At 41.3% G+C, this 9,413-nt stretch overlaps 1 pseudogene; it reads right to left on the bottom strand.

Moving 5' to 3' along the window:
• Positions 1–389: 389 nt before the first annotated feature.
• On the bottom strand, positions 390–1,177 carry LOC139223408 (protein jagunal homolog 1-B-like; annotated as a pseudogene).
• Between the last annotated feature and the right edge of the window lie 8,236 nt (positions 1,178–9,413).

Genomic DNA, 9,413 nt, shown 5'->3' on the forward strand with positions numbered 1-9,413 from the left:
GCAGAGGGTGTGAGGTGTTGTCCATGATGGAGGACAGTTTGGTCAAGATCCTCCTCTCTCCTACCACCTCTATGGAGTCCAGGGGGCAGCCACAGACTGCTGCCAAAGGTGTGAGCAGACCACTCAGCAGGTATATATGGACGTATATATAAGGCAGCAATCACGCCAGTCCAGCAGTCCACAGACTGAATTTCTGCAAAAACATGAACAATGAGATGATCACCGTCGTATATAAATATAGAAAAAAATGACGAGGACCACGCGTCTTGTCTCTTGGTCTAGACTGGCTCAATCAGTTCAGTGATACACCTCAGCTCTAAGATCCTTTATCCAAATGGACCGACACACTGACGCAGAAGATCTCAGAGCTCAGCGCGCTTCAGACGAACTCATTTCTTCTTCTTATCCTGCGTGCTGGTGAACCACTGGTCCGGCAGCTTCTTGCTGAAGTAGATTTGCCAGCTGTGCACCTGCACGGCGATGACGATCACCAGGTATAGACCGACACGGCGGAGAGGCCAAAGATGAAGCGGTAGGCTTTAGCGTGCCGGTAGAGCTGCTGCGCCTCAGGGAACATCTCCATGCAGCCGTAGATCAGCGGGGCCACGCAGAAGAGCCCCGCGCTGATCGTGGAAATGACCAGGTCGCTGATGTCGTTGCAGGGCAACGCCAAGAAGCAGAAGACAGTGGGAATGATGCTCAGGAGGTAGGGGTGCTCCTGGTACGGGGAGGCTACTACCTTGTGAGACACCAGGCTCAGCTGGCTCACTGTCACCTCATTTTACCTCACATATTTTCACGAAATGCAGCGAACCGAAATACGTCAAATAAAAACAGGCAAAGGGTCCAAGTTCACTGCACACTTTAGCATTTTGAGTTTCGGTAGAGATGGAAGTGAACACACCATTGCATGTTTTAACTCGTCGAGATTAAATGGCCCCTCATGTGTGAACTGACTCTTGAATCAGCTACAATTACAATTAAAGCTGAGCTGCAGACAAATATTTCACTTTTAGATCTCAAGGTATTTTAAAGAGGTTAAGACAGAGTTGGGATCCATGGTTCTTATGTGTGTTACCGCTTGATCCCCCCCCACCCCTCCAACAGATACTCGCTCTCTGTGCTGAAAGTCACTGCCATCTGTGCCTGCTGCTCTCAGACCTGCTCGAGAAGCCATAGCTGATATCTGAAAATGAGAAAATGAGACAATATGACAGATTAAACTCAAAGAGACGTTCAAGATTCTGACAAATATATGATTGCACATCCACAAAGTACAAAATAAAAAAAGAAAGACACATGGTGGTATGAATGGGTAGAAGCATGAGCATATCTATGAATATCTGTGTTATTTTTTGCCACATAAGGTGGATGTCGTGTTTCGCATTTTGGAATGAATTCTGTCATTTGGTGTCAACACACAGAAATGAACACATTCCCAAGTAACCTCGCACCGCTTGGTGCTCGGGCCCTAATTAGCTTTAATTTGCCTTTTGTTGTTCCGCTGCCGAGGCAGCAGCAAAGACACTTCTCTGTATTTTACTACTCTGAGTGTAATGTTGCACTGTAGTCTTCAGCTTACTTTCTTGGGTTTTTTTTCTTTTTTGTTTGTGTTGTTGAAATTTAGATCAGATCCTACATAAATAGCAAACGGAAATGTGGATGTTATTCAGTCTTAAATGGTTATGATCATGTCTCAGTACTAGTGGTAGCGTTGCTAAAGCAGCAAAGATGATCTACACACTTCCAATTTGTTTTCACTTATTCTAAACTTGTTTTGTAGCACTAACATGACAATTAAGAAGAAAAAAAGTGCATTTTAAGAGTAATTCTAACTCAGTAGCCTAGCAACATTAAGGCTGCAAACAACCCACAATGCTGCACTCCGTGGGAGATGGCATTATACTGGTACTCTCATTCTCCATTCAAAAAAGGATATCTGCTATTGTGAACATGCAAATGCATGGTCCTTGAGGGTATTTAGGAAAATAATTCAATTCAGGCCAGTGCAGTAATAGCAGAGCCCTAGTTTTGATGACTTACAAAAGATGTCTAGTCACAAGTTACCAGGTCTGGATTGTTTAATGAGATGCCACAACAGTAATGGCAGCATATGTATTTCCACCTGAATTAATGTATAGAATGCTGTGAGTAACCCAGTATTATTCCCTGTAATAGACCTGGTCCACAGTCACATTTTACATCATCTAAGCATTAAGACTACACATTATCGTTCCAAGGTCAACTTTATAATAATAATTGTGCAATGTTTGATTACACTTTCAAAATAAAGCACCAGAACTATGTTAGGTTTTAGCACCAAAACTAGGTTAAGGCACCAAAACTGAATGATGATGATGGTTTTGGTTAAAATCCTAGATGTATAATACATGTTAAGCCACATGTGTGATGTAATTATGCCACCCATGTGACATAAGTTAAGTCACATGTGTGATCCATCAAGCCGCCCTAGCATGGTATCTTCTAGTGGACTAGTGGATCTATGACATGTTTCGCCATGAGACTGGACTGAGAACATTAACTATCTGCAGTTATTGACATATTCATAATTTCTGTATTGTCCGTTGGGCTCTGTGTGATGTCCATGTTCCATGTTGCTTGTTTCAGCCCATTTGTATTCCACCAATCATCAGCTTCAGGGGCAGTCTTAGAGTCTAAGAGCCCATATTCAACAAGGATACATATACACTGCGGTGTACTTGCACTGTGCGAGAATCTTTGAACTGAATGAAAGAACTTTACAGGACAGGAGAATTATAATGCATGTCTTTATGATGCACAACTAACATAGCACCGCTGATTGTATGTCTCCGGTATGTATAGCAGCCTTAGTTTCCATTAGCAATTACCCATGAAAATGTCTGCATATGAATCATCTCTGGATCGATATTTGAAGTTGACATGAAAAAGGAGAGCCTTGTGCGCCGCCCGTCTTCTAGAAACACGCATGCAATTACACGACTAACTGGACTAACTTCTAAGCTGTGCCCATGGTATTTAAAGCATTCCTGTACTAATTTGTTGGAAGGTTACCGCTGTGACCTTGTCGCTAATTCAATCTCAGATGACTATCATATTTCAATCAACGTGTATCGGCAGACGGGGGATAATGAGCAGTGGTAACTGGATTAGTGTTGATACACTGATGTGGGAGATTGGACATGTGGCAAGGCAGTAAAAGCATCCATATTGTTTATGAGAGTGGAATATGCAGCAACATGATCTATGGTACGCTTATTTGAAGACGCCAGAGTGGAAGATCTTCCATTTGCCAAGCACACTCTAGTTATTTATTGATACTTTGAAACATCGGAAGTGTTTAGCAACAGCCACATAACATTTTTGAATAGTAACAAAGCTAACACATGTCCAGTGTTGCTGTCAGTGTTGGCTCCCCAATTTCTTTTGGTGTTAATCTGGATTTTGTGACATTCTGAATGTGTGTTAATTTGGAGCTTGGGAACTACAGTTGTGAACTACATTTCCCATGATTACTCCCACGAGCACAGGAGTACTCTCTTTGAGAAAGTGTATCTTTACTTAAAGGTACTCAGTGGAGTTTCTGACCACTGGTAGCGCTATGCAGGATTATTTCCGGGCACCGTTTTGTTAGATCTCGCACACAGGAGTCGTGCAATGCCATTCTTGCCAACGGTTTCACACTATTCCACTGATCTAAGATGGTAACACGCCAACGAAAGCAGCCATGTGCCCACAAAGGAAGAAAAAACCCAACTGTCAGCAAATATGCATGGATATAAACAAGGCAGGTTTTGAAATATTCAGAAAAATTGGCTTTGTGAGGAATCTCTTAAGGTAATGGTAATTCTATTAGTACTATGAGTTTGTATGTGGATTGATATACCACTGGATTGTTGAAATAATTGCCAGCTTGTAAATAAAACATAATGAACCACAAAAGGAAAAAAGGGACACAAAAAAAAATTATAAATACAAACGACTGCATGTCTCAAAAGTCGCTGCAAGGCAAGAATTAATGAGATACATCGCTCTCACTCCATCTCTACAGTGGGCATTTTGTTTTTGACCACACTGTGAGACATAAAAATGAGAAATAAAAAAAAAAAGTGTAGAGTGTGAGTGTAGAAATAGGAACAAAAATCTAAAAAAGCAAAACAAAAAGCAAATCAGGAGCTTCTCGTGTAATAGCTCGTCTTTCCCGGGACGTCACGGTAATTAACTGCGATCAACATCAAAGCCGAAGGAAGCAGAAAAACTAACGTCACGTCAAACTTGCTGTATAATTTAGCCACACTGTTGCTGAGAAGTTCAGAGAGACAAAAATCTTTGAACATATTAGTCGATCCTAATCACCAACAACACACTGTGTTCTTTGCTCTGTTCTTTTTAATCAGAGGAAAATGTTTTTAAATATATCCTCTCATTTACATGAAAATCTACAAAGATGTGATGCAGCTATATTTCAAAGTTGCATATCTGCAAATATTTCATGACAAACAGCTTGACTGAAAGCTTATTTTTGCATACCCAGAGTGCAACGGAGAACTTTATGCATGAGTTATAATTCGACATGCAACGTACATCTGTGCATGCAATGAATCTGAATATATGCACCAACTACAGGCAGACTAAGGAGAAGTGACTCATAAACTTTTATTTTCTCCACTTTTTTATTCCGGCCAGCCTCCACATGGCCAGTCACACATCAGCGCCATTTCTCCCTGTTCCCATTATGGAAGTCTGGAATGGAGAGAGTGGGTCTCACAGATACAGCCATGCTAATAACAGTGTGGTTAAGTGCTATGGAAAAGCAGGCTTAGAGTGCTTTGTACACTTAGAAGGCCCCCTCTCCATGGCTAGCTGCTCTTTGAAGGCTTATGGGCTAAAGTGGCAGTGAGGGGCTGGTGATGCCAAGGCAATCATCTCTCCGAGGTGTACTCCTGCAGGGAACACGGCCACTATCAAGGAAGGGAGGGAGGGCAGAAACGACAGGAGGTCACTGGCTGTCACACCGCTTCACAGCACACACATACTGACTGCCGAATATACTACAGAATGGGATTTCAGCCACAAACATTTCTCTGGAGGTGCAAAGAGCTGAAATCATGCCTTGTGCTATCATGCTTATGTTCACATGCACCGTTCCGTCTTTTCCATTGTGCCTCGCACTCACAAATGCAATAATGAACTCATTGTGCTCCAAGCAGCCTTCCGGCCACTATAAGTGGTAGTTTTGCCACATTGTGCACATTTGTGTTAGAAAAGAATCCCAACTCGGTCCACTCGGCTTTTTCTGAGCTACCTCTCAAGGTCGCTCAAATCTTCCTTGCTGGGAAATTATCAACAGCCATAAGGACCAATAAAAACCACTGTTAACATGTTGGTTTGTTCCAACGTCACTATTTTCAGCTCCATTTGCCAAACATTCCAAGCACTTTTATAAACCCTCTTGTTGTGCAGACAGTGGCTTAACCTCCCCGTTGTTTGGAACCCTACAGACCACGAGTGCTGTGTGTGTACACAATCATTTACAGCAGTAAACTTTTCTTTCTTTTGACCTTAGTAAAACCTACAAATGTGGAGAAAAGTGGTAACCCTTCCCTGTGCCACACACTGTCCTTGCAACACATGGAAAGGTCTATAAAAAGCATTAAACAAGACGTTGGGATCTGGAAGGATAAAAAAAATGCTGGGGTAGCATCTCTTAGAAAAGAGATGTGTTAATAGTTGAATAATTCTTTTTTTTTCTGCTACAGATTCCAAAGATGAAGAACCACACAACTCACAGGAACCTCACGTCCTGGTATTTGTTGTAGAACTTTGCTCAGCATTTTTACAGAATTTTCCTCCATATCTGAACTTTTCTTTTAGATTTTTATTTGCGTGTTTATTGTTGCCGATCGCTCCTTTGCCAAAATGAATGCCAAATCGTCATCAGCTGATTACGGGGTTTACCGAAGGGTCAATTGTTCCTCTGATTTGTACTCTAAGGGTGCCCACAGGGACAATGTGCTGACAAAAGATGAAGTATAAACTTGTTTGCTCAAGAACTTCTTTGTTTTGTCCTGCTCATGCATTTTATCTGATTCAGGCTCGACATTACTCATGACGTCTGACTGCAAGAGCTGACTACTCTTTGACTCATACATTTCAAAAATGTCAGTGATGCGGCAGGCATGGAGCAGAACACAATGGCTGCCACAACATGGAAGCGGTGATGAAGACGGGCTTCGGGCTTTTTGGTAAGAAAAGCGTAGCCGCAGTTATTTGTTGCATATCAAAGCTCTGCTCTAATGCTATCACTACAAATTACTGTATTGTCATGGTACAAATAAAGCGATGCTAAATGTGGTTTCCTCTTTTGTTGAGTCATTTTAAACTACTGAATCTAGCTGGTTTGAATGGCCCTCATGGTTATCTGCTTTAGAAAGATTAATGTTAGGCTGAAAAGATTAATACTGAAATGCTTTAAAATAATACTTTTCTGTGCATATGTTAACACACAAGCGGGTAGTAGAGAAAAAGCTTGCATATTAATGCGTTTAATGATTCACAGATACAATAAAACTATGAGAGAACAGAGAAAGAGCAGCTATAATTTTCAGCGCTATGCATTTTTGTGCCAGATTGGATATTTTAAGTTAATACAAAAAGGTGTGAAACCTTGGGAATATTTAACAAGTGGAGGCAGCAGAAATTAGCAAATGCTTTTCTCCTTGTTAAGAAGTTTCAGGGGAGAAAAAGAGAGGAAAATACGTCCACCACCACTTGCTTGTTACTATTAAATGCTTTTGAAAATGTCTGAATTTTTATCCTCCTCTTATGCCACAAAAACCCTCTCTTGAGGAGGCTTAACTATCCTTAACAAAGGCACAACGCTATGAAGCTCATCAGTTGTGAAACAGCCACCGAGGGGACGCTGGAAATGTGTTTTTGACTCGTGTTTAAATCGAGTGCTGGGCTCAGGCAGTGAGGAACTGCCCAAACACTCAGAACTCCATGGATACACCACATACTGACAGCATTTGGGTCTCTGTCAGAGATCCAGACTGATATTATGTGCTTGAAAATTTGATTGAAAAGGGTATGCAAATGCGGTTCCTTATTTGCATCATTCACGTTCTTATCAGTTTGAGCTGATGTATAAGAGCCAACAAAGCAGGCAGCACTGTGAGGCATTTTGGATCACTTCTCAATTCTCAATCAATTCTCAATTCTCACAGTGGTGAATGTAAATCCCTGGATTTTCCTTGTTTGCTGCACCTTGGCTGGTTTTCAGCAGTCATTTTAAAATCTTCATGATTCAGTAAAAAAAAGTTTCAATGTCATGGGATGACTGATAGTCTTAAAAGGTATCATATGGTGTGGGGAAACTGGGCACTGATCTCAGACCGATACTCCTACTCACAATATGCTTCACAAATGTTCTGCGGGCCTTGGCCTCTTAAAATAGCGATACTGTGTGTTCATGAATAGACAGGGTTGGGAAATGCATACAGAGCGGAGCACCAGCAGATTTTCCACCATTATTAGATGTACATAATTAATATAAATGGAAATAATTTATCAAGGTTTACATAATTTCAGACATTAGATATAAAAAGAGAGCAGCACATATTGTATTTAACACAGATCCGCTGTCAAAAACGGACTTAAATGACCGTGTTTTGTTTTGCAGAGGCACTTTTGATGGATGATGGCAGTCAGCGCTATCCTCAGTGACAAATACATTGTTTCCTGCCACTGCTTCACAATAAATGCCGTCCTCCTTTTCATCTGTTTACACATCTCGCACTACTGCATGTGTGTCGGAAGTTGTATAAAGCCTTTTGTGGCTGCACAAAGTCTGATAAATTGCCTCAAGTAATGTCACTTAAGTCAGCATTGGTCGGTGTTGAGGACTAGAAGACTACAAGTTTGAAAGAAAAAAAAAGAACAAATCTTTGGGGCAGGAGTGAGCAGCCAGACCTCTGTGGCTTGCTTTTCATTTCTGCTCGAGGCTAACAGCTACAGACTATGTCAGCTGCTTGTAGCATAACACACCCAGAGTTTTATTGGAACTGGTGATGTTTGCGTTGAATTGTGGATACTGTAGGCACCATGTTTTGACAAGGAAGGACGATGTTTAAATTGAAAAAGACAATCTGTCTTGTTCTGCTGCATCAGTTTAATATATATATATATATTACCTGTCTAATGAGTCAGACAATGCTCAGAATTGTGAGGCTAAATCGGTGGAGTGCTCTTAATACAGCTCCCATATGGTGTTTGAGAGGAAGGAGTTAATCGTGAAGTTGATAGAATGGAAAACAGTAATGCTGAATTGCATACATGCATAATTTCCTGTGAGTCCCTCATGAGCAGGCGAATCATTTGCAACCTTCACAAGAATGGCGGAGTCCGCCACCAACAAAGACGACTACTGTGTAGTTACAGAATGCAAATACACTGAGTGGCTATGCTGAAATAATGCACAGCATGACTGCTATTAAAATCTGAGACATATTTCATGAAAATCTTGAGAAGTAGAACTTTAAGCTAAACTAGAAGTTCTAGTTGAATTGAGTTCCAGGCAAGTCAGCACACACTGAACCTTACTGCAGCTCTGATATTAATTAAATATATAAATATTTTTCCCATTTCATCAAAAGGTAAAATGCAGGATACCACTTTAAACTATATATTACAATAAGTCTTGTGATACACACATTAGCAAGTTTAAAGACACAAGTTCATTCACAGGTCAGACACTCGCCTGCAGCCAACAAACTTACAGACACTCGCTCACAGCATGTGCTCATCATAATTCCTCACTTATAAAGCCGTATGCCTTCTCAGCAATCCCCCCCCCAAAAAATGAATAAATGGCTGATCTGGGGAATACATAGTCAAAGAAATTAGATATTCCGCAGGCGACGCCCTCTTGATTTCCTCTGGGTCTCAAAAAAACAAGAGAATGATGGAACAGAGGGAGGTGGGGGTTGTGGGCAAAATTAAATTATGCCTAATTACCAGAGCAATCGATAGTAAATTGAGTTGATATGCATCCTTCATGACTTAACTAGATATCAGATAGCGCGGGTAAGCGATGCATTGTAACATGAGTTGATGGGTAAAGGTGATACGGAGGCACTTTTGATGGCAGGAGTTAAGGTGAGTGAGTCCTGAATTATCTGATCTGTCAGGGCCGTGGCTCTTGTAGTTTGGCAGCTTTCCCAAATCTGGAATTGAGGAGACACGGGGGGAAGGCTGTTGTTATTGTCAGGGGTCCCATACCTTGTTGAATCTGTCACGAAGCCAAAACACATCAGAGTGCAAGCGAGGACGTTATCCTGAATGTCATTTTTTAATTGAAAAATAAATAAGAAGTGGCATTGCCAGAGGCTACAATTCAAGCATATCATCGCTGT

The sequence above is a fragment of the Pempheris klunzingeri genome, chromosome 24, assembly GCF_042242105.1.
Source record: "Pempheris klunzingeri isolate RE-2024b chromosome 24, fPemKlu1.hap1, whole genome shotgun sequence".
Classification (NCBI taxonomy): Eukaryota; Metazoa; Chordata; class Actinopteri; order Acropomatiformes; family Pempheridae; genus Pempheris; species Pempheris klunzingeri.